The following is a 19,770-nucleotide window of genomic DNA, read 5'->3' as shown; positions in this document are numbered from 1 at the left end:
CACGTTCATCTGCTCGTATGCATGTGATGGAGACCGTGTCTGCCACTGCTGTGGCGTACACCTTGGCCTAGGCTTTGCTGTGTATCGACACTTGCATTCCAGCCAGCTGCTTTCGGGGGCGCCTCCGTGGCCGTGATCGTCTAGTGGTTAGGACATTGCGTTGTGGCCGCAATAACCCAGGTTCGAATCCTGGTCACGGCAATTTTGAAAGTTTTTCCTTGCTGCCGTTGCATTGACGATAGTGCACGAGTACTCGAAATCACAGTGCTTTCTTGGTTTTTCACTCGTGTTCCGCAGGCCGCAGTTTGTACTTGAGCTCACATATGTTTGTTACATGGAGCATTCTAGCTCCGCCTGACAGGTACAGCTACGATACTTTAGTGGTTACGGAAAGCCCAGGTTCGAAACCTGGTCACGGCACGAAAACGTCTCTTGATGCTGTCTCCTTAACTACGACAGCTACAGACAAGTGGCGTCGCTACCATATGGCGGGCACGGCATTTTCTTGTTGTGGGTGGCCTAAAGAGACGCTTCCAGTGGGAGAGCAGTGAAAATACATGGCACGGCGATTGCCAAGATACTTCCATTTCGAAGTGATCTTTGTAGTACAAAGGAAACGTTTTGCCGCCGCTCTTGCAAGGGTAACGTGGCCGAGCGGTCTAAGGCGCTGGTTTTAGGCACCAGTCTCTTCTGAGGCGTGGGTTCGAATCCCACCGTTGCCAATTTTGGCGTCTCATTTTTGTGCCGTTGCTGTGTGTTCTCGTGGAGTAGGACGCAGCTCATGTGACGCGCGTGTTGCGTAGGTAGCGTGGCCGAGCGGTCTCAGGCGCTGGTTTCAGGCACAAGTCTCTTCGGAGGCGTGGGTTCGAATCCCACTGCTGCCAAACGTGTAATGTTTCCTGCATCGAAGTCACATGCACTCATTGCCCGCAAAGGAAACAGCACAACAAGGCGTGAGCGTCTGCTTCGTGAAGTGTCGTAGAACAGTACGTGGTGCAACGGCAGGATTTGTAGGCGCCTTTTGCTCTCATCACTGCTGGCGTTCGTCTCCACGATATGCGTCCAGAGCATGCCGCTCTATAGCGTGCGAGAGTGGATTTTTTACAGTTGTCGTCAGTTAATCGTGGGTGGTTGCTGCGTTCGCTGGAGGAGCACTGGCGTTGTAATCCGGTGTAGTCTAGTGGCTAGGATACCTGGCTCTCACCCAGGAGGCCCGGGTTCGATTCCCGGTACCGGAAATGCGCGTTTTTGTTGCTCCTCTTATGCGACTTGTCTCGACTTTGCTCGACTGACGCTACGCTGACGCGTGCAGAAAGCCACGTTAAGTATGATTCGTGGCAACACCCGACGGCGAGAGAGATGCTGTGTCTGTCCACTTGTTATCGAGTCACATGTCTGTAGTCAAGAGGCTTGGAGGACTGCAAGACATTGCCACGGAGGTGAATGCAGCTAACCACTGTAGTTAGTCTCCCGACAGCGCAAGCACGTTCATCTGCTCGTATGCATGTGATGGAGACCGTGTCTGCCACTGCTGTGGCGTACACCTTGGCCTAGGCTTTGCTGTGTATCGACACTTGCATTCCAGCCAGCTGCTTTCGGGGGCGCCTCCGTGGCCGTGATCGTCTAGTGGTTAGGACATTGCGTTGTGGCCGCAATAACCCAGGTTCGAATCCTGGTCACGGCAATTTTGAAAGTTTTTCCTTGCTGCCGTTGCATTGACGATAGTGCACGAGTACTCGAAATCACAGTGCTTTCTTGGTTTTTCACTCGTGTTCCGCAGGCCGCAGTTTGTACTTGAGCTCACATATGTTTGTTACATGGAGCATTCTAGCTCCGCCTGACAGGTACAGCTACGATACTTTAGTGGTTACGGAAAGCCCAGGTTCGAAACCTGGTCACGGCACGAAAACGTCTCTTGATGCTGTCTCCTTAACTACGACAGCTACAGACAAGTGGCGTCGCTACCATATGGCGGGCACGGCATTTTCTTGTTGTGGGTGGCCTAAAGAGACGCTTCCAGTGGGAGAGCAGTGAAAATACATGGCACGGCGATTGCCAAGATACTTCCATTTCGAAGTGATCTTTGTAGTACAAAGGGAACGTTTTGCCGCCGCTCTTGCAAGGGTAACGTGGCCGAGCGGTCTAAGGCGCTGGTTTTAGGCACCAGTCTTTTCTGAGGCGTGGGTTCGAATCCCACCGTTGCCAATTTTGGCGTCTCATTTTTGTGCCGTTGCTGTGTGTTCTCGTGGAGTAGGTCGCAGCTCATGTGACGCGCGTGTTGCGTAGGTAGCGTGGCCGAGCGGTCTCAGGCGCTGGTTTCAGGCACAAGTCTCTTCGGAGGCGTGGGTTCGAATCCCACTGCTGCCAAACGTGTAATGTTTCCTGCATCGAAGTCACATGCACTCATTGCCCGCAAAGGAAACAGCACAACAAGGCGTGAGCGTCTGCTTCGTGAAGTGTCGTAGAACAGTACGTGGTGCAACGGCAGGATTTGTAGGCGCCTTTTGCTCTCATCACTGCTGGCGTTCGTCTCCACGATATGCGTCCAGAGCATGCCGCTCTACAGCGTGCGAGAGTGGATTTTTTACAGTTGTCGTCAGTTAATCGTGGGTGGTTGCTGCGTTCGCTGGAGGAGCACTGGCGTTGTAATCCGGTGTAGTCTAGTGGCTAGGATACCTGGCTCTCACCCAGGAGGCCCGGGTTCGATTCCCGGTACCGGAAATGCGCGTTTTTGTTGCTCCTCTTATGCGACTTGTCTCGACTTTGCTCGACTGACGCTACGCTGACGCGTGCAGAAAGCCACGTTAAGTATGATTCGTGGCAACACCCGACGGCGAGAGAGATGCTGTGTCTGTCCACTTGTTATCGAGTCACATGTCTGTAGTCAAGAGGCTTGGAGGACTGCAAGACATTGCCACGGAGGTGAATGCAGCTAACCACTGTAGTTAGTGTCCCGACAGCGCAGGCACGTTCATCTGCTCGTATGCATGTGATGGAGACCGTGTCTGCCACTGCTGTGGCGTACACCTTGGCCTAGGCTTTGCTGTGTATCGACACTTGCATTCCAGCCAGCTGCTTTCGGGGGCGCCTCCGTGGCCGTGATCGTCTAGTGGTTAGGACATTGCGTTGTGGCCGCAATAACCCAGGTTCGAATCCTGGTCACGGCAATTTTGAAAGATTTTCCTTGCTGCCGTTGCATTGACGATAGTGCACGAGTACTCGAAATCACAGTGCTTTCTTGGTTTTTCACTCGTGTTCCGCAGGCCGCAGTTTGTACTTGAGCTCACATATGTTTGTTACATGGAGCATTCTAGCTCCGCCTGACAGGTACAGCTACGATACTTTAGTGGTTACGGAAAGCCCAGGTTTGAAACCTGGTCACGGCACGAAAACGTCTCTTGATGCTGTCTCCTTAACTACGACAGCTACAGACAAGTGGCGTCGCTACCATATGGCGGGCACGGCATTTTCTTGTTGTGGGTGGCCTAAAGAGACGCTTCCAGTGGGAGAGCAGTGAAAATACATGGCACGGCGATTGCCAAGATACTTCCATTTCGAAGTGATCTTTGTAGTACAAAGGAAACGTTTTGCCGCCGCTCTTGCAAGGGTAACGTGGCCGAGCGGTCTAAGGCGCTGGTTTTAGGCACCAGTCTCTTCTGAGGCGTGGGTTCGAATCCCACCGTTGCCAATTTTGGCGTCTCATTTTTGTGCCGTTGCTGTGTGTTCTCGTGGAGTAGGACGCAGCTCATGTGACGCGCGTGTTGCGTAGGTAGCGTGGCCGAGCGGTCTCAGGCGCTGGTTTCAGGCACAAGTCTCTTCGGAGGCGTGGGTTCGAATCCCACTGCTGCCAAACGTGTAATGTTTCCTGCATCGAAGTCACATGCACTCATTGCCCGCAAAGGAAACAGCACAACAAGGCGTGAGCGTCTGCTTCGTGAAGTGTCGTAGAACAGTACGTGGTGCAACGGCAGGATTTGTAGGCGCCTTTTGCTCTCATCACTGCTGGCGTTCGTCTCCACGATATGCGTCCAGAGCATGCCGCTCTATAGCGTGCGAGAGTGGATTTTTTACAGTTGTCGTCAGTTAATCGTGGGTGGTTGCTGCGTTCGCTGGAGGAGCACTGGCGTTGTAATCCGGTGTAGTCTAGTGGCTAGGATACCTGGCTCTCACCCAGGAGGCCCGGGTTCGATTCCCGGTACCGGAAATGCGCGTTTTTGTTGCTCCTCTTATGCGACTTGTCTCGACTTTGCTCGACTGACGCTACGCTGACGCGTGCAGAAAGCCACGTTAAGTATGATTCGTGGCAACACCCGACGGCGAGAGAGATGCTGTGTCTGTCCACTTGTTATCGAGTCACATGTCTGTAGTCAAGAGGCTTGGAGGACTGCAAGACATTGCCACGGAGGTGAATGCAGCTAACCACTGTAGTTAGTGTCCCGACAGCGCAGGCACGTTCATCTGCTCGTATGCATGTGATGGAGACCGTGTCTGCCACTGCTGTGGCGTACACCTTGGCCTAGGCTTTGCTGTGTATCGACACTTGCATTCCAGCCAGCTGCTTTCGGGGGCGCCTCCGTGGCCGTGATCGTCTAGTGGTTAGGACATTGCGTTGTGGCCGCAATAACCCAGGTTCGAATCCTGGTCACGGCAATTTTGAAAGATTTTCCTTGCTGCCGTTGCATTGACGATAGTGCACGAGTACTCGAAATCACAGTGCTTTCTTGGTTTTTCACTCGTGTTCCGCAGGCCGCAGTTTGTACTTGAGCTCACATATGTTTGTTACATGGAGCATTCTAGCTCCGCCTGACAGGTACAGCTACGATACTTTAGTGGTTACGGAAAGCCCAGGTTTGAAACCTGGTCACGGCACGAAAACGTCTCTTGATGCTGTCTCCTTAACTACGACAGCTACAGACAAGTGGCGTCGCTACCATATGGCGGGCACGGCATTTTCTTGTTGTGGGTGGCCTAAAGAGACGCTTCCAGTGGGAGAGCAGTGAAAATACATGGCACGGCGATTGCCAAGATACTTCCATTTCGAAGTGATCTTTGTAGTACAAAGGAAACGTTTTGCCGCCGCTCTTGCAAGGGTAACGTGGCCGAGCGGTCTAAGGCGCTGGTTTTAGGCACCAGTCTCTTCTGAGGCGTGGGTTCGAATCCCACCGTTGCCAATTTTGGCGTCTCATTTTTGTGCCGTTGCTGTGTGTTCTCGTGGAGTAGGACGCAGCTCATGTGACGCGCGTGTTGCGTAGGTAGCGTGGCCGAGCGGTCTCAGGCGCTGGTTTCAGGCACAAGTCTCTTCGGAGGCGTGGGTTCGAATCCCACTGCTGCCAAACGTGTAATGTTTCCTGCATCGAAGTCACATGCACTCATTGCCCGCAAAGGAAACAGCACAACAAGGCGTGAGCGTCTGCTTCGTGAAGTGTCGTAGAACAGTACGTGGTGCAACGGCAGGATTTGTAGGCGCCTTTTGCTCTCATCACTGCTGGCGTTCGTCTCCACGATATGCGTCCAGAGCATGCCGCTCTATAGCGTGCGAGAGTGGATTTTTTACAGTTGTCGTCAGTTAATCGTGGGTGGTTGCTGCGTTCGCTGGAGGAGCACTGGCGTTGTAATCCGGTGTAGTCTAGTGGCTAGGATACCTGGCTCTCACCCAGGAGGCCCGGGTTCGATTCCCGGTACCGGAAATGCGCGTTTTTGTTGCTCCTCTTATGCGACTTGTCTCGACTTTGCTCGACTGACGCTACGCTGACGCGTGCAGAAAGCCACGTTAAGTATGATTCGTGGCAACACCCGACGGCGAGAGAGATGCTGTGTCTGTCCACTTGTTATCGAGTCACATGTCTGTAGTCAAGAGGCTTGGAGGACTGCAAGACATTGCCACGGAGGTGAATGCAGCTAACCACTGTAGTTAGTGTCCCGACAGCGCAGGCACGTTCATCTGCTCGTATGCATGTGATGGAGACCGTGTCTGCCACTGCTGTGGCGTACACCTTGGCCTAGGCTTTGCTGTGTATCGACACTTGCATTCCAGCCAGCTGCTTTCGGGGGCGCCTCCGTGGCCGTGATCGTCTAGTGGTTAGGACATTGCGTTGTGGCCGCAATAACCCAGGTTCGAATCCTGGTCACGGCAATTTTGAAAGATTTTCCTTGCTGCCGTTGCATTGACGATAGTGCACGAGTACTCGAAATCACAGTGCTTTCTTGGTTTTTCACTCGTGTTCCGCAGGCCGCAGTTTGTACTTGAGCTCACATATGTTTGTTACATGGAGCATTCTAGCTCCGCCTGACAGGTACAGCTACGATACTTTAGTGGTTACGGAAAGCCCAGGTTTGAAACCTGGTCACGGCACGAAAACGTCTCTTGATGCTGTCTCCTTAACTACGACAGCTACAGACAAGTGGCGTCGCTACCATATGGCGGGCACGGCATTTTCTTGTTGTGGGTGGCCTAAAGAGACGCTTCCAGTGGGAGAGCAGTGAAAATACATGGCACGGCGATTGCCAAGATACTTCCATTTCGAAGTGATCTTTGTAGTACAAAGGAAACGTTTTGCCGCCGCTCTTGCAAGGGTAACGTGGCCGAGCGGTCTAAGGCGCTGGTTTTAGGCACCAGTCTCTTCTGAGGCGTGGGTTCGAATCCCACCGTTGCCAATTTTGGCGTCTCATTTTTGTGCCGTTGCTGTGTGTTCTCGTGGAGTAGGACGCAGCTCATGTGACGCGCGTGTTGCGTAGGTAGCGTGGCCGAGCGGTCTCAGGCGCTGGTTTCAGGCACAAGTCTCTTCGGAGGCGTGGGTTCGAATCCCACTGCTGCCAAACGTGTAATGTTTCCTGCATCGAAGTCACATGCACTCATTGCCCGCAAAGGAAACAGCACAACAAGGCGTGAGCGTCTGCTTCGTGAAGTGTCGTAGAACAGTACGTGGTGCAACGGCAGGATTTGTAGGCGCCTTTTGCTCTCATCACTGCTGGCGTTCGTCTCCACGATATGCGTCCAGAGCATGCCGCTCTATAGCGTGCGAGAGTGGATTTTTTACAGTTGTCGTCAGTTAATCGTGGGTGGTTGCTGCGTTCGCTGGAGGAGCACTGGCGTTGTAATCCGGTGTAGTCTAGTGGCTAGGATACCTGGCTCTCACCCAGGAGGCCCGGGTTCGATTCCCGGTACCGGAAATGCGCGTTTTTGTTGCTCCTCTTATGCGACTTGTCTCGACTTTGCTCGACTGACGCTACGCTGACGCGTGCAGAAAGCCACGTTAAGTATGATTCGTGGCAACACCCGACGGCGAGAGAGATGCTGTGTCTGTCCACTTGTTATCGAGTCACATGTCTGTAGTCAAGAGGCTTGGAGGACTGCAAGACATTGCCACGGAGGTGAATGCAGCTAACCACTGTAGTTAGTGTCCCGACAGCGCAGGCACGTTCATCTGCTCGTATGCATGTGATGGAGACCGTGTCTGCCACTGCTGTGGCGTACACCTTGGCCTAGGCTTTGCTGTGTATCGACACTTGCATTCCAGCCAGCTGCTTTCGGGGGCGCCTCCGTGGCCGTGATCGTCTAGTGGTTAGGACATTGCGTTGTGGCCGCAATAACCCAGGTTCGAATCCTGGTCACGGCAATTTTGAAAGTTTTTCCTTGCTGCCGTTGCATTGACGATAGTGCACGAGTACTCGAAATCACAGTGCTTTCTTGGTTTTTCACTCGTGTTCCGCAGGCCGCAGTTTGTACTTGAGCTCACATATGTTTGTTACATGGAGCATTCTAGCTCCGCCTGACAGGTACAGCTACGATACTTTAGTGGTTACGGAAAGCCCAGGTTCGAAACCTGGTCACGGCACGAAAACGTCTCTTGATGCTGTCTCCTTAACTACGACAGCTACAGACAAGTGGCGTCGCTACCATATGGCGGGCACGGCATTTTCTTGTTGTGGGTGGCCTAAAGAGACGCTTCCAGTGGGAGAGCAGTGAAAATACATGGCACGGCGATTGCCAAGATACTTCCATTTCGAAGTGATCTTTGTAGTACAAAGGGAACGTTTTGCCGCCGCTCTTGCAAGGGTAACGTGGCCGAGCGGTCTAAGGCGCTGGTTTTAGGCACCAGTCTCTTCTGAGGCGTGGGTTCGAATCCCACCGTTGCCAATTTTGGCGTCTCATTTTTGTGCCGTTGCTGTGTGTTCTCGTGGAGTAGGTCGCAGCTCATGTGACGCGCGTGTTGCGTAGGTAGCGTGGCCGAGCGGTCTCAGGCGCTGGTTTCAGGCACAAGTCTCTTCGGAGGCGTGGGTTCGAATCCCACTGCTGCCAAACGTGTAATGTTTCCTGCATCGAAGTCACATGCACTCATTGCCCGCAAAGGAAACAGCACAACAAGGCGTGAGCGTCTGCTTCGTGAAGTGTCGTAGAACAGTACGTGGTGCAACGGCAGGATTTGTAGGCGCCTTTTGCTCTCATCACTGCTGGCGTTCGTCTCCACGATATGCGTCCAGAGCATGCCGCTCTATAGCGTGCGAGAGTGGATTTTTTACAGTTGTCGTCAGTTAATCGTGGGTGGTTGCTGCGTTCGCTGGAGGAGCACTGGCGTTGTAATCCGGTGTAGTCTAGTGGCTAGGATACCTGGCTCTCACCCAGGAGTCCCGGGTTCGATTCCCGGTACCGGAAATGCGCGTTTTTGTTGCTCCTCTTATGCGACTTGTCTCGACTTGTCTCGACTGACGCTACGCTGACGCGTGCAGAAAGCCACGTTAAGTATGATTCGTGGCAACACCCGACGGCGAGAGAGATGCTGTGTCTGTCCACTTGTTATCGAGTCACATGTCTGTAGTCAAGAGGCTTGGAGGACTGCAAGACATTGCCACGGAGGTGAATGCAGCTAACCACTGTAGTTAGTGTCCCGACAGCGCAGGCACGTTCATCTGCTCGTATGCATGTGATGGAGACCGTGTCTGCCACTGCTGTGGCGTACACCTTGGCCTAGGCTTTGCTGTGTATCGACACTTGCATTCCAGCCAGCTGCTTTCGGGGGCGCCTCCGTGGCCGTGATCGTCTAGTGGTTAGGACATTGCGTTGTGGCCGCAATAACCCAGGTTCGAATCCTGGTCACGGCAATTTTGAAAGTTTTTCCTTGCTGCCGTTGCATTGACGATAGTGCACGAGTACTCGAAATCACAGTGCTTTCTTGGTTTTTCACTCGTGTTCCGCAGGCCGCAGTTTGTACTTGAGCTCACATATGTTTGTTACATGGAGCATTCTAGCTCCGCCTGACAGGTACAGCTACGATACTTTAGTGGTTACGGAAAGCCCAGGTTCGAAACCTGGTCACGGCACGAAAACGTCTCTTGATGCTGTCTCCTTAACTACGACAGCTACAGACAAGTGGCGTCGCTACCATATGGCGGGCACGGCATTTTCTTGTTGTGGGTGGCCTAAAGAGACGCTTCCAGTGGGAGAGCAGTGAAAATACATGGCACGGCGATTGCCAAGATACTTCCATTTCGAAGTGATCTTTGTAGTACAAAGGGAACGTTTTGCCGCCGCTCTTGCAAGGGTAACGTGGCCGAGCGGTCTAAGGCGCTGGTTTTAGGCACCAGTCTCTTCTGAGGCGTGGGTTCGAATCCCACCGTTGCCAATTTTGGCGTCTCATTTTTGTGCCGTTGCTGTGTGTTCTCGTGGAGTAGGACGCAGCTCATGTGACGCGCGTGTTGCGTAGGTAGCGTGGCCGAGCGGTCTCAGGCGCTGGTTTCAGGCACAAGTCTCTTCGGAGGCGTGGGTTCGAATCCCACTGCTGCCAAACGTGTAATGTTTCCTGCATCGAAGTCACATGCACTCATTGCCCGCAAAGGAAACAGCACAACAAGGCGTGAGCGTCTGCTTCGTGAAGTGTCGTAGAACAGTACGTGGTGCAACGGCAGGATTTGTAGGCGCCTTTTGCTCTCATCACTGCTGGCGTTCGTCTCCACGATATGCGTCCAGAGCATGCCGCTCTATAGCGTGCGAGAGTGGATTTTTTACAGTTGTCGTCAGTTAATCGTGGGTGGTTGCTGCGTTCGCTGGAGGAGCACTGGCGTTGTAATCCGGTGTAGTCTAGTGGCTAGGATACCTGGCTCTCACCCAGGAGGCCCGGGTTCGATTCCCGGTACCGGAAATGCGCGTTTTTGTTGCTCCTCTTATGCGACTTGTCTCGACTTTGCTCGACTGACGCTACGCTGACGCGTGCAGAAAGCCACGTTAAGTATGATTCGTGGCAACACCCGACGGCGAGAGAGATGCTGTGTCTGTCCACTTGTTATCGAGTCACATGTCTGTAGTCAAGAGGCTTGGAGGACTGCAAGACATTGCCACGGAGGTGAATGCAGCTAACCACTGTAGTTAGTGTCCCGACAGCGCAGGCACGTTCATCTGCTCGTATGCATGTGATGGAGACCGTGTCTGCCACTGCTGTGGCGTACACCTTGGCCTAGGCTTTGCTGTGTATCGACACTTGCATTCCAGCCAGCTGCTTTCGGGGGCGCCTCCGTGGCCGTGATCGTCTAGTGGTTAGGACATTGCGTTGTGGCCGCAATAACCCAGGTTCGAATCCTGGTCACGGCAATTTTGAAAGTTTTTCCTTGCTGCCGTTGCATTGACGATAGTGCACGAGTACTCGAAATCACAGTGCTTTCTTGGTTTTTCACTCGTGTTCCGCAGGCCGCAGTTTGTACTTGAGCTCACATATGTTTGTTACATGGAGCATTCTAGCTCCGCCTGACAGGTACAGCTACGATACTTTAGTGGTTACGGAAAGCCCAGGTTCGAAACCTGGTCACGGCACGAAAACGTCTCTTGATGCTGTCTCCTTAACTACGACAGCTACAGACAAGTGGCGTCGCTACCATATGGCGGGCACGGCATTTTCTTGTTGTGGGTGGCCTAAAGAGACGCTTCCAGTGGGAGAGCAGTGAAAATACATGGCACGGCGATTGCCAAGATACTTCCATTTCGAAGTGATCTTTGTAGTACAAAGGGAACGTTTTGCCGCCGCTCTTGCAAGGGTAACGTGGCCGAGCGGTCTAAGGCGCTGGTTTTAGGCACCAGTCTCTTCTGAGGCGTGGGTTCGAATCCCACCGTTGCCAATTTTGGCGTCTCATTTTTGTGCCGTTGCTGTGTGTTCTCGTGGAGTAGGTCGCAGCTCATGTGACGCGCGTGTTGCGTAGGTAGCGTGGCCGAGCGGTCTCAGGCGCTGGTTTCAGGCACAAGTCTCTTCGGAGGCGTGGGTTCGAATCCCACTGCTGCCAAACGTGTAATGTTTCCTGCATCGAAGTCACATGCACTCATTGCCCGCAAAGGAAACAGCACAACAAGGCGTGAGCGTCTGCTTCGTGAAGTGTCGTAGAACAGTACGTGGTGCAACGGCAGGATTTGTAGGCGCCTTTTGCTCTCATCACTGCTGGCGTTCGTCTCCACGATATGCGTCCAGAGCATGCCGCTCTATAGCGTGCGAGAGTGGATTTTTTACAGTTGTCGTCAGTTAATCGTGGGTGGTTGCTGCGTTCGCTGGAGGAGCACTGGCGTTGTAATCCGGTGTAGTCTAGTGGCTAGGATACCTGGCTCTCACCCAGGAGTCCCGGGTTCGATTCCCGGTACCGGAAATGCGCGTTTTTGTTGCTCCTCTTATGCGACTTGTCTCGACTTGTCTCGACTGACGCTACGCTGACGCGTGCAGAAAGCCACGTTAAGTATGATTCGTGGCAACACCCGACGGCGAGAGAGATGCTGTGTCTGTCCACTTGTTATCGAGTCACATGTCTGTAGTCAAGAGGCTTGGAGGACTGCAAGACATTGCCACGGAGGTGAATGCAGCTAACCACTGTAGTTAGTGTCCCGACAGCGCAGGCACGTTCATCTGCTCGTATGCATGTGATGGAGACCGTGTCTGCCACTGCTGTGGCGTACACCTTGGCCTAGGCTTTGCTGTGTATCGACACTTGCATTCCAGCCAGCTGCTTTCGGGGGCGCCTCCGTGGCCGTGATCGTCTAGTGGTTAGGACATTGCGTTGTGGCCGCAATAACCCAGGTTCGAATCCTGGTCACGGCAATTTTGAAAGTTTTTCCTTGCTGCCGTTGCATTGACGATAGTGCACGAGTACTCGAAATCACAGTGCTTTCTTGGTTTTTCACTCGTGTTCCGCAGGCCGCAGTTTGTACTTGAGCTCACATATGTTTGTTACATGGAGCATTCTAGCTCCGCCTGACAGGTACAGCTACGATACTTTAGTGGTTACGGAAAGCCCAGGTTCGAAACCTGGTCACGGCACGAAAACGTCTCTTGATGCTGTCTCCTTAACTACGACAGCTACAGACAAGTGGCGTCGCTACCATATGGCGGGCACGGCATTTTCTTGTTGTGGGTGGCCTAAAGAGACGCTTCCAGTGGGAGAGCAGTGAAAATACATGGCACGGCGATTGCCAAGATACTTCCATTTCGAAGTGATCTTTGTAGTACAAAGGGAACGTTTTGCCGCCGCTCTTGCAAGGGTAACGTGGCCGAGCGGTCTAAGGCGCTGGTTTTAGGCACCAGTCTCTTCTGAGGCGTGGGTTCGAATCCCACCGTTGCCAATTTTGGCGTCTCATTTTTGTGCCGTTGCTGTGTGTTCTCGTGGAGTAGGACGCAGCTCATGTGACGCGCGTGTTGCGTAGGTAGCGTGGCCGAGCGGTCTCAGGCGCTGGTTTCAGGCACAAGTCTCTTCGGAGGCGTGGGTTCGAATCCCACTGCTGCCAAACGTGTAATGTTTCCTGCATCGAAGTCACATGCACTCATTGCCCGCAAAGGAAACAGCACAACAAGGCGTGAGCGTCTGCTTCGTGAAGTGTCGTAGAACAGTACGTGGTGCAACGGCAGGATTTGTAGGCGCCTTTTGCTCTCATCACTGCTGGCGTTCGTCTCCACGATATGCGTCCAGAGCATGCCGCTCTATAGCGTGCGAGAGTGGATTTTTTACAGTTGTCGTCAGTTAATCGTGGGTGGTTGCTGCGTTCGCTGGAGGAGCACTGGCGTTGTAATCCGGTGTAGTCTAGTGGCTAGGATACCTGGCTCTCACCCAGGAGGCCCGGGTTCGATTCCCGGTACCGGAAATGCGCGTTTTTTGTTGCTCCTCTTATGCGACTTGTCTCGACTTTGCTCGACTGACGCTACGCTGACGCGTGCAGAAAGCCACGTTAAGTATGATTCGTGGCAACACCCGACGGCGAGAGAGATGCTGTGTCTGTCCACTTGTTATCGAGTCACATGTCTGTAGTCAAGAGGCTTGGAGGACTGCAAGACATTGCCACGGAGGTGAATGCAGCTAACCACTGTAGTTAGTGTCCCGACAGCGCAGGCACGTTCATCTGCTCGTATGCATGTGATGGAGACCGTGTCTGCCACTGCTGTGGCGTACACCTTGGCCTAGGCTTTGCTGTGTATCGACACTTGCATTCCAGCCAGCTGCTTTCGGGGGCGCCTCCGTGGCCGTGATCGTCTAGTGGTTAGGACATTGCGTTGTGGCCGCAATAACCCAGGTTCGAATCCTGGTCACGGCAATTTTGAAAGTTTTTCCTTGCTGCCGTTGCATTGACGATAGTGCACGAGTACTCGAAATCACAGTGCTTTCTTGGTTTTTCACTCGTGTTCCGCAGGCCGCAGTTTGTACTTGAGCTCACATATGTTTGTTACATGGAGCATTCTAGCTCCGCCTGACAGGTACAGCTACGATACTTTAGTGGTTACGGAAAGCCCAGGTTCGAAACCTGGTCACGGCACGAAAACGTCTCTTGATGCTGTCTCCTTAACTACGACAGCTACAGACAAGTGGCGTCGCTACCATATGGCGGGCACGGCATTTTCTTGTTGTGGGTGGCCTAAAGAGACGCTTCCAGTGGGAGAGCAGTGAAAATACATGGCACGGCGATTGCCAAGATACTTCCATTTCGAAGTGATCTTTGTAGTACAAAGGGAACGTTTTGCCGCCGCTCTTGCAAGGGTAACGTGGCCGAGCGGTCTAAGGCGCTGGTTTTAGGCACCAGTCTCTTCTGAGGCGTGGGTTCGAATCCCACCGTTGCCAATTTTGGCGTCTCATTTTTGTGCCGTTGCTGTGTGTTCTCGTGGAGTAGGTCGCAGCTCATGTGACGCGCGTGTTGCGTAGGTAGCGTGGCCGAGCGGTCTCAGGCGCTGGTTTCAGGCACAAGTCTCTTCGGAGGCGTGGGTTCGAATCCCACTGCTGCCAAACGTGTAATGTTTCCTGCATCGAAGTCACATGCACTCATTGCCCGCAAAGGAAACAGCACAACAAGGCGTGAGCGTCTGCTTCGTGAAGTGTCGTAGAACAGTACGTGGTGCAACGGCAGGATTTGTAGGCGCCTTTTGCTCTCATCACTGCTGGCGTTCGTCTCCACGATATGCGTCCAGAGCATGCCGCTCTATAGCGTGCGAGAGTGGATTTTTTACAGTTGTCGTCAGTTAATCGTGGGTGGTTGCTGCGTTCGCTGGAGGAGCACTGGCGTTGTAATCCGGTGTAGTCTAGTGGCTAGGATACCTGGCTCTCACCCAGGAGTCCCGGGTTCGATTCCCGGTACCGGAAATGCGCGTTTTTGTTGCTCCTCTTATGCGACTTGTCTCGACTTGTCTCGACTGACGCTACGCTGACGCGTGCAGAAAGCCACGTTAAGTATGATTCGTGGCAACACCCGACGGCGAGAGAGATGCTGTGTCTGTCCACTTGTTATCGAGTCACATGTCTGTAGTCAAGAGGCTTGGAGGACTGCAAGACATTGCCACGGAGGTGAATGCAGCTAACCACTGTAGTTAGTGTCCCGACAGCGCAGGCACGTTCATCTGCTCGTATGCATGTGATGGAGACCGTGTCTGCCACTGCTGTGGCGTACACCTTGGCCTAGGCTTTGCTGTGTATCGACACTTGCATTCCAGCCAGCTGCTTTCGGGGGCGCCTCCGTGGCCGTGATCGTCTAGTGGTTAGGACATTGCGTTGTGGCCGCAATAACCCAGGTTCGAATCCTGGTCACGGCAATTTTGAAAGTTTTTCCTTGCTGCCGTTGCATTGACGATAGTGCACGAGTACTCGAAATCACAGTGCTTTCTTGGTTTTTCACTCGTGTTCCGCAGGCCGCAGTTTGTACTTGAGCTCACATATGTTTGTTACATGGAGCATTCTAGCTCCGCCTGACAGGTACAGCTACGATACTTTAGTGGTTACGGAAAGCCCAGGTTCGAAACCTGGTCACGGCACGAAAACGTCTCTTGATGCTGTCTCCTTAACTACGACAGCTACAGACAAGTGGCGTCGCTACCATATGGCGGGCACGGCATTTTCTTGTTGTGGGTGGCCTAAAGAGACGCTTCCAGTGGGAGAGCAGTGAAAATACATGGCACGGCGATTGCCAAGATACTTCCATTTCGAAGTGATCTTTGTAGTACAAAGGGAACGTTTTGCCGCCGCTCTTGCAAGGGTAACGTGGCCGAGCGGTCTAAGGCGCTGGTTTTAGGCACCAGTCTCTTCTGAGGCGTGGGTTCGAATCCCACCGTTGCCAATTTTGGCGTCTCATTTTTGTGCCGTTGCTGTGTGTTCTCGTGGAGTAGGTCGCAGCTCATGTGACGCGCGTGTTGCGTAGGTAGCGTGGCCGAGCGGTCTCAGGCGCTGGTTTCAGGCACAAGTCTCTTCGGAGGCGTGGGTTCGAATCCCACTGCTGCCAAACGTGTAATGTTTCCTGCATCGAAGTCACATGCACTCATTGCCCGCAAAGGAAACAGCACAACAAGGCGTGAGCGTCTGCTTCGTGAAGTGTCGTAGAACAGTACGTGGTGCAACGGCAGGATTTGTAGGCGCCTTTTGCTCTCATCACTGCTGGCGTTCGTCTCCACGATATGCGTCCAGAGCATGCCGCTCTATAGCGTGCGAGAGTGGATTTTTTACAGTTGTCGTCAGTTAATCGTGGGTGGTTGCTGCGTTCGCTGGAGGAGCACTGGCGTTGTAATCCGGTGTAGTCTAGTGGCTAGGATACCTGGCTCTCACCCAGGAGTCCCGGGTTCGATTCCCGGTACCGGAAATGCGCGTTTTTGTTGCTCCTCTTATGCGACTTGTCTCGACTTGTCTCGACTGACGCTACGCTGACGCGTGCAGAAAGCCACGTTAAGTATGATTCGTGGCAACACCCGACGGCGAGAGAGATGCTGTGTCTGTCCACTTGTTATCGAGTCACATGTCTGTAGTCAAGAGGCTTGGAGGACTGCAAGACATTGCCACGGAGGTGAATGCAGCTAACCACTGTAGTTAGTGTCCCGACAGCGCAGGCACGTTCATCTGCTCGTATGCATGTGATGGAGACCGTGTCTGCCACTGCTGTGGCGTACACCTTGGCCTAGGCTTTGCTGTGTATCGACACTTGCATTCCAGCCAGCTGCTTTCGGGGGCGCCTCCGTGGCCGTGATCGTCTAGTGGTTAGGACATTGCGTTGTGGCCGCAATAACCCAGGTTCGAATCCTGGTCACGGCAATTTTGAAAGTTTTTCCTTGCTGCCGTTGCATTGACGATAGTGCACGAGTACTCGAAATCACAGTGCTTTCTTGGTTTTTCACTCGTGTTCCGCAGGCCGCAGTTTGTACTTGAGCTCACATATGTTTGTTACATGGAGCATTCTAGCTCCGCCTGACAGGTACAGCTACGATACTTTAGTGGTTACGGAAAGCCCAGGTTCGAAACCTGGTCACGGCACGAAAACGTCTCTTGATGCTGTCTCCTTAACTACGACAGCTACAGACAAGTGGCGTCGCTACCATATGGCGGGCACGGCATTTTCTTGTTGTGGGTGGCCTAAAGAGACGCTTCCAGTGGGAGAGCAGTGAAAATACATGGCACGGCGATTGCCAAGATACTTCCATTTCGAAGTGATCTTTGTAGTACAAAGGGAACGTTTTGCCGCCGCTCTTGCAAGGGTAACGTGGCCGAGCGGTCTAAGGCGCTGGTTTTAGGCACCAGTCTCTTCTGAGGCGTGGGTTCGAATCCCACCGTTGCCAATTTTGGCGTCTCATTTTTGTGCCGTTGCTGTGTGTTCTCGTGGAGTAGGTCGCAGCTCATGTGACGCGCGTGTTGCGTAGGTAGCGTGGCCGAGCGGTCTCAGGCGCTGGTTTCAGGCACAAGTCTCTTCGGAGGCGTGGGTTCGAATCCCACTGCTGCCAAACGTGTAATGTTTCCTGCATCGAAGTCACATGCACTCATTGCCCGCAAAGGAAACAGCACAACAAGGCGTGAGCGTCTGCTTCGTGAAGTGTCGTAGAACAGTACGTGGTGCAACGGCAGGATTTGTAGGCGCCTTTTGCTCTCATCACTGCTGGCGTTCGTCTCCACGATATGCGTCCAGAGCATGCCGCTCTATAGCGTGCGAGAGTGGATTTTTTACAGTTGTCGTCAGTTAATCGTGGGTGGTTGCTGCGTTCGCTGGAGGAGCACTGGCGTTGTAATCCGGTGTAGTCTAGTGGCTAGGATACCTGGCTCTCACCCAGGAGTCCCGGGTTCGATTCCCGGTACCGAAATGCGCGTTTTTGTTGCTCCTCTTATGCGACTTGTCTCGACTTGTCTCGACTGACGCTACGCTGACGCGTGCAGAAAGCCACGTTAAGTATGATTCGTGGCAACACCCGACGGCGAGAGAGATGCTGTGTCTGTCCACTTGTTATCGAGTCACATGTCTGTAGTCAAGAGGCTTGGAGGACTGCAAGACATTGCCACGGAGGTGAATGCAGCTAACCACTGTAGTTAGTGTCCCGACAGCGCAGGCACGTTCATCTGCTCGTATGCATGTGATGGAGACCGTGTCTGCCACTGCTGTGGCGTACACCTTGGCCTAGGCTTTGCTGTGTATCGACACTTGCATTCCAGCCAGCTGCTTTCGGGGGCGCCTCCGTGGCCGTGATCGTCTAGTGGTTAGGACATTGCGTTGTGGCCGCAATAACCCAGGTTCGAATCCTGGTCACGGCAATTTTGAAAGTTTTTCCTTGCTGCCGTTGCATTGACGATAGTGCACGAGTACTCGAAATCACAGTGCTTTCTTGGTTTTTCACTCGTGTTCCGCAGGCCGCAGTTTGTACTTGAGCTCACATATGTTTGTTACATGGAGCATTCTAGCTCCGCCTGACAGGTACAGCTACGATACTTTAGTGGTTACGGAAAGCCCAGGTTCGAAACCTGGTCACGGCACGAAAACGTCTCTTGATGCTGTCTCCTTAACTACGACAGCTACAGACAAGTGGCGTCGCTACCATATGGCGGGCACGGCATTTTCTTGTTGTGGGTGGCCTAAAGAGACGCTTCCAGTGGGAGAGCAGTGAAAATACATGGCACGGCGATTGCCAAGATACTTCCATTTCGAAGTGATCTTTGTAGTACAAAGGGAACGTTTTGCCGCCGCTCTTGCAAGGGTAACGTGGCCGAGCGGTCTAAGGCGCTGGTTTTAGGCACCAGTCTCTTCTGAGGCGTGGGTTCGAATCCCACCGTTGCCAATTTTGGCGTCTCATTTTTGTGCCGTTGCTGTGTGTTCTCGTGGAGTAGGTCGCAGCTCATGTGACGCGCGTGTTGCGTAGGTAGCGTGGCCGAGCGGTCTCAGGCGCTGGTTTCAGGCACAAGTCTCTTCGGAGGCGTGGGTTCGAATCCCACTGCTGCCAAACGTGTAATGTTTCCTGCATCGAAGTCACATGCACTCATTGCCCGCAAAGGAAACAGCACAACAAGGCGTGAGCGTCTGCTTCGTGAAGTGTCGTAGAACAGTACGTGGTGCAACGGCAGGATTTGTAGGCGCCTTTTGCTCTCATCACTGCTGGCGTTCGTCTCCACGATATGCGTCCAGAGCATGCCGCTCTATAGCGTGCGAGAGTGGATTTTTTACAGTTGTCGTCAGTTAATCGTGGGTGGTTGCTGCGTTCGCTGGAGGAGCACTGGCGTTGTAATCCGGTGTAGTCTAGTGGCTAGGATACCTGGCTCTCACCCAGGAGTCCCGGGTTCGATTCCCGGTACCGGAAATGCGCGTTTTTGTTGCTCCTCTTATGCGACTTGTCTCGACTTGTCTCGACTGACGCTACGCTGACGCGTGCAGAAAGCCACGTTAAGTATGATTCGTGGCAACACCCGACGGCGAGAGAGATGCTGTGTCTGTCCACTTGTTATCGAGTCACATGTCTGTAGTCAAGAGGCTTGGAGGACTGCAAGACATTGCCACGGAGGTGAATGCAGCTAACCACTGTAGTTAGTGTCCCGACAGCGCAGGCACGTTCATCTGCTCGTATGCATGTGATGGAGACCGTGTCTGCCACTGCTGTGGCGTACACCTTGGCCTAGGCTTTGCTGTGTATCGACACTTGCATTCCAGCCAGCTGCTTTCGGGGGCGCCTCCGTGGCCGTGATCGTCTAGTGGTTAGGACATTGCGTTGTGGCCGCAATAACCCAGGTTCGAATCCTGGTCACGGCAATTTTGAAAGTTTTTCCTTGCTGCCGTTGCATTGACGATAGTGCACGAGTACTCGAAATCACAGTGCTTTCTTGGTTTTTCACTCGTGTTCCGCAGGCCGCAGTTTGTACTTGAGCTCACATATGTTTGTTACATGGAGCATTCTAGCTCCGCCTGACAGGTACAGCTACGATACTTTAGTGGTTACGGAAAGCCCAGGTTCGAAACCTGGTCACGGCACGAAAACGTCTCTTGATGCTGTCTCCTTAACTACGACAGCTACAGACAAGTGGCGTCGCTACCATATGGCG

At 53.2% G+C, this 19,770-nt stretch overlaps 40 non-coding genes across 40 annotated transcripts; all 40 read left to right on the top strand.

Annotated features, from left to right (window-relative positions):
- Positions 1-129: 129 nt before the first annotated feature.
- On the top strand, positions 130-201 carry Trnah-gug (transfer RNA histidin (anticodon GUG)). The gene has a single exon. It is a non-coding gene; the product is annotated as a tRNA-His (tRNA).
- A 439-nt stretch (positions 202-640) lies between these two features.
- Trnal-uag (transfer RNA leucine (anticodon UAG)) lies at positions 641-722 on the top strand. The gene has a single exon. It is a non-coding gene; the product is annotated as a tRNA-Leu (tRNA).
- A 444-nt stretch (positions 723-1,166) lies between these two features.
- Trnae-cuc (transfer RNA glutamic acid (anticodon CUC)) lies at positions 1,167-1,238 on the top strand. The gene has a single exon. It is a non-coding gene; the product is annotated as a tRNA-Glu (tRNA).
- Positions 1,239-1,612: 374 nt separating this feature from the next.
- Positions 1,613-1,684, top strand: Trnah-gug (transfer RNA histidin (anticodon GUG)). The gene has a single exon. It is a non-coding gene; the product is annotated as a tRNA-His (tRNA).
- A 439-nt stretch (positions 1,685-2,123) lies between these two features.
- Trnal-uag (transfer RNA leucine (anticodon UAG)) lies at positions 2,124-2,205 on the top strand. Its single transcript has one exon. It is a non-coding gene; the product is annotated as a tRNA-Leu (tRNA).
- A 444-nt stretch (positions 2,206-2,649) lies between these two features.
- On the top strand, positions 2,650-2,721 carry Trnae-cuc (transfer RNA glutamic acid (anticodon CUC)). Its single transcript has one exon. It is a non-coding gene; the product is annotated as a tRNA-Glu (tRNA).
- Positions 2,722-3,095: 374 nt separating this feature from the next.
- Trnah-gug (transfer RNA histidin (anticodon GUG)) lies at positions 3,096-3,167 on the top strand. Its single transcript has one exon. It is a non-coding gene; the product is annotated as a tRNA-His (tRNA).
- Positions 3,168-3,606: 439 nt separating this feature from the next.
- Positions 3,607-3,688, top strand: Trnal-uag (transfer RNA leucine (anticodon UAG)). The gene has a single exon. It is a non-coding gene; the product is annotated as a tRNA-Leu (tRNA).
- A 444-nt stretch (positions 3,689-4,132) lies between these two features.
- Positions 4,133-4,204, top strand: Trnae-cuc (transfer RNA glutamic acid (anticodon CUC)). The gene has a single exon. It is a non-coding gene; the product is annotated as a tRNA-Glu (tRNA).
- Positions 4,205-4,578: 374 nt separating this feature from the next.
- Trnah-gug (transfer RNA histidin (anticodon GUG)) lies at positions 4,579-4,650 on the top strand. The gene has a single exon. It is a non-coding gene; the product is annotated as a tRNA-His (tRNA).
- Positions 4,651-5,089: 439 nt separating this feature from the next.
- Positions 5,090-5,171, top strand: Trnal-uag (transfer RNA leucine (anticodon UAG)). The gene has a single exon. It is a non-coding gene; the product is annotated as a tRNA-Leu (tRNA).
- Positions 5,172-5,615: 444 nt separating this feature from the next.
- Positions 5,616-5,687, top strand: Trnae-cuc (transfer RNA glutamic acid (anticodon CUC)). The gene has a single exon. It is a non-coding gene; the product is annotated as a tRNA-Glu (tRNA).
- A 374-nt stretch (positions 5,688-6,061) lies between these two features.
- Positions 6,062-6,133, top strand: Trnah-gug (transfer RNA histidin (anticodon GUG)). The gene has a single exon. It is a non-coding gene; the product is annotated as a tRNA-His (tRNA).
- Positions 6,134-6,572: 439 nt separating this feature from the next.
- Positions 6,573-6,654, top strand: Trnal-uag (transfer RNA leucine (anticodon UAG)). The gene has a single exon. It is a non-coding gene; the product is annotated as a tRNA-Leu (tRNA).
- Positions 6,655-7,098: 444 nt separating this feature from the next.
- Positions 7,099-7,170, top strand: Trnae-cuc (transfer RNA glutamic acid (anticodon CUC)). Its single transcript has one exon. It is a non-coding gene; the product is annotated as a tRNA-Glu (tRNA).
- Positions 7,171-7,544: 374 nt separating this feature from the next.
- Positions 7,545-7,616, top strand: Trnah-gug (transfer RNA histidin (anticodon GUG)). Its single transcript has one exon. It is a non-coding gene; the product is annotated as a tRNA-His (tRNA).
- Positions 7,617-8,055: 439 nt separating this feature from the next.
- Trnal-uag (transfer RNA leucine (anticodon UAG)) lies at positions 8,056-8,137 on the top strand. Its single transcript has one exon. It is a non-coding gene; the product is annotated as a tRNA-Leu (tRNA).
- A 444-nt stretch (positions 8,138-8,581) lies between these two features.
- Trnae-cuc (transfer RNA glutamic acid (anticodon CUC)) lies at positions 8,582-8,653 on the top strand. The gene has a single exon. It is a non-coding gene; the product is annotated as a tRNA-Glu (tRNA).
- Positions 8,654-9,027: 374 nt separating this feature from the next.
- On the top strand, positions 9,028-9,099 carry Trnah-gug (transfer RNA histidin (anticodon GUG)). The gene has a single exon. It is a non-coding gene; the product is annotated as a tRNA-His (tRNA).
- A 439-nt stretch (positions 9,100-9,538) lies between these two features.
- Positions 9,539-9,620, top strand: Trnal-uag (transfer RNA leucine (anticodon UAG)). Its single transcript has one exon. It is a non-coding gene; the product is annotated as a tRNA-Leu (tRNA).
- A 444-nt stretch (positions 9,621-10,064) lies between these two features.
- Positions 10,065-10,136, top strand: Trnae-cuc (transfer RNA glutamic acid (anticodon CUC)). Its single transcript has one exon. It is a non-coding gene; the product is annotated as a tRNA-Glu (tRNA).
- Positions 10,137-10,510: 374 nt separating this feature from the next.
- Trnah-gug (transfer RNA histidin (anticodon GUG)) lies at positions 10,511-10,582 on the top strand. The gene has a single exon. It is a non-coding gene; the product is annotated as a tRNA-His (tRNA).
- Positions 10,583-11,021: 439 nt separating this feature from the next.
- Positions 11,022-11,103, top strand: Trnal-uag (transfer RNA leucine (anticodon UAG)). Its single transcript has one exon. It is a non-coding gene; the product is annotated as a tRNA-Leu (tRNA).
- A 444-nt stretch (positions 11,104-11,547) lies between these two features.
- On the top strand, positions 11,548-11,619 carry Trnae-cuc (transfer RNA glutamic acid (anticodon CUC)). Its single transcript has one exon. It is a non-coding gene; the product is annotated as a tRNA-Glu (tRNA).
- A 374-nt stretch (positions 11,620-11,993) lies between these two features.
- On the top strand, positions 11,994-12,065 carry Trnah-gug (transfer RNA histidin (anticodon GUG)). The gene has a single exon. It is a non-coding gene; the product is annotated as a tRNA-His (tRNA).
- Positions 12,066-12,504: 439 nt separating this feature from the next.
- On the top strand, positions 12,505-12,586 carry Trnal-uag (transfer RNA leucine (anticodon UAG)). The gene has a single exon. It is a non-coding gene; the product is annotated as a tRNA-Leu (tRNA).
- Positions 12,587-13,030: 444 nt separating this feature from the next.
- On the top strand, positions 13,031-13,102 carry Trnae-cuc (transfer RNA glutamic acid (anticodon CUC)). The gene has a single exon. It is a non-coding gene; the product is annotated as a tRNA-Glu (tRNA).
- Positions 13,103-13,477: 375 nt separating this feature from the next.
- Trnah-gug (transfer RNA histidin (anticodon GUG)) lies at positions 13,478-13,549 on the top strand. The gene has a single exon. It is a non-coding gene; the product is annotated as a tRNA-His (tRNA).
- A 439-nt stretch (positions 13,550-13,988) lies between these two features.
- Trnal-uag (transfer RNA leucine (anticodon UAG)) lies at positions 13,989-14,070 on the top strand. Its single transcript has one exon. It is a non-coding gene; the product is annotated as a tRNA-Leu (tRNA).
- A 444-nt stretch (positions 14,071-14,514) lies between these two features.
- Positions 14,515-14,586, top strand: Trnae-cuc (transfer RNA glutamic acid (anticodon CUC)). The gene has a single exon. It is a non-coding gene; the product is annotated as a tRNA-Glu (tRNA).
- Positions 14,587-14,960: 374 nt separating this feature from the next.
- On the top strand, positions 14,961-15,032 carry Trnah-gug (transfer RNA histidin (anticodon GUG)). Its single transcript has one exon. It is a non-coding gene; the product is annotated as a tRNA-His (tRNA).
- A 439-nt stretch (positions 15,033-15,471) lies between these two features.
- Trnal-uag (transfer RNA leucine (anticodon UAG)) lies at positions 15,472-15,553 on the top strand. The gene has a single exon. It is a non-coding gene; the product is annotated as a tRNA-Leu (tRNA).
- A 444-nt stretch (positions 15,554-15,997) lies between these two features.
- On the top strand, positions 15,998-16,069 carry Trnae-cuc (transfer RNA glutamic acid (anticodon CUC)). The gene has a single exon. It is a non-coding gene; the product is annotated as a tRNA-Glu (tRNA).
- A 374-nt stretch (positions 16,070-16,443) lies between these two features.
- On the top strand, positions 16,444-16,515 carry Trnah-gug (transfer RNA histidin (anticodon GUG)). Its single transcript has one exon. It is a non-coding gene; the product is annotated as a tRNA-His (tRNA).
- Positions 16,516-16,954: 439 nt separating this feature from the next.
- Positions 16,955-17,036, top strand: Trnal-uag (transfer RNA leucine (anticodon UAG)). Its single transcript has one exon. It is a non-coding gene; the product is annotated as a tRNA-Leu (tRNA).
- Positions 17,037-17,480: 444 nt separating this feature from the next.
- Trnae-cuc (transfer RNA glutamic acid (anticodon CUC)) lies at positions 17,481-17,552 on the top strand. The gene has a single exon. It is a non-coding gene; the product is annotated as a tRNA-Glu (tRNA).
- Positions 17,553-17,925: 373 nt separating this feature from the next.
- On the top strand, positions 17,926-17,997 carry Trnah-gug (transfer RNA histidin (anticodon GUG)). The gene has a single exon. It is a non-coding gene; the product is annotated as a tRNA-His (tRNA).
- A 439-nt stretch (positions 17,998-18,436) lies between these two features.
- Trnal-uag (transfer RNA leucine (anticodon UAG)) lies at positions 18,437-18,518 on the top strand. Its single transcript has one exon. It is a non-coding gene; the product is annotated as a tRNA-Leu (tRNA).
- Positions 18,519-18,962: 444 nt separating this feature from the next.
- Trnae-cuc (transfer RNA glutamic acid (anticodon CUC)) lies at positions 18,963-19,034 on the top strand. Its single transcript has one exon. It is a non-coding gene; the product is annotated as a tRNA-Glu (tRNA).
- Positions 19,035-19,408: 374 nt separating this feature from the next.
- Trnah-gug (transfer RNA histidin (anticodon GUG)) lies at positions 19,409-19,480 on the top strand. Its single transcript has one exon. It is a non-coding gene; the product is annotated as a tRNA-His (tRNA).
- The last annotated feature ends 290 nt before the right edge of the window (positions 19,481-19,770 follow it).

This window comes from Schistocerca cancellata, unplaced genomic scaffold (genome assembly GCF_023864275.1).
Source record: "Schistocerca cancellata isolate TAMUIC-IGC-003103 unplaced genomic scaffold, iqSchCanc2.1 HiC_scaffold_434, whole genome shotgun sequence".
In the NCBI taxonomy this organism is placed as follows: Eukaryota; Metazoa; Arthropoda; class Insecta; order Orthoptera; family Acrididae; genus Schistocerca; species Schistocerca cancellata.
The sequence above is the reverse complement of the archived record's forward strand: the minus strand, read 5'-3'. Positions and strand labels throughout refer to the sequence as shown.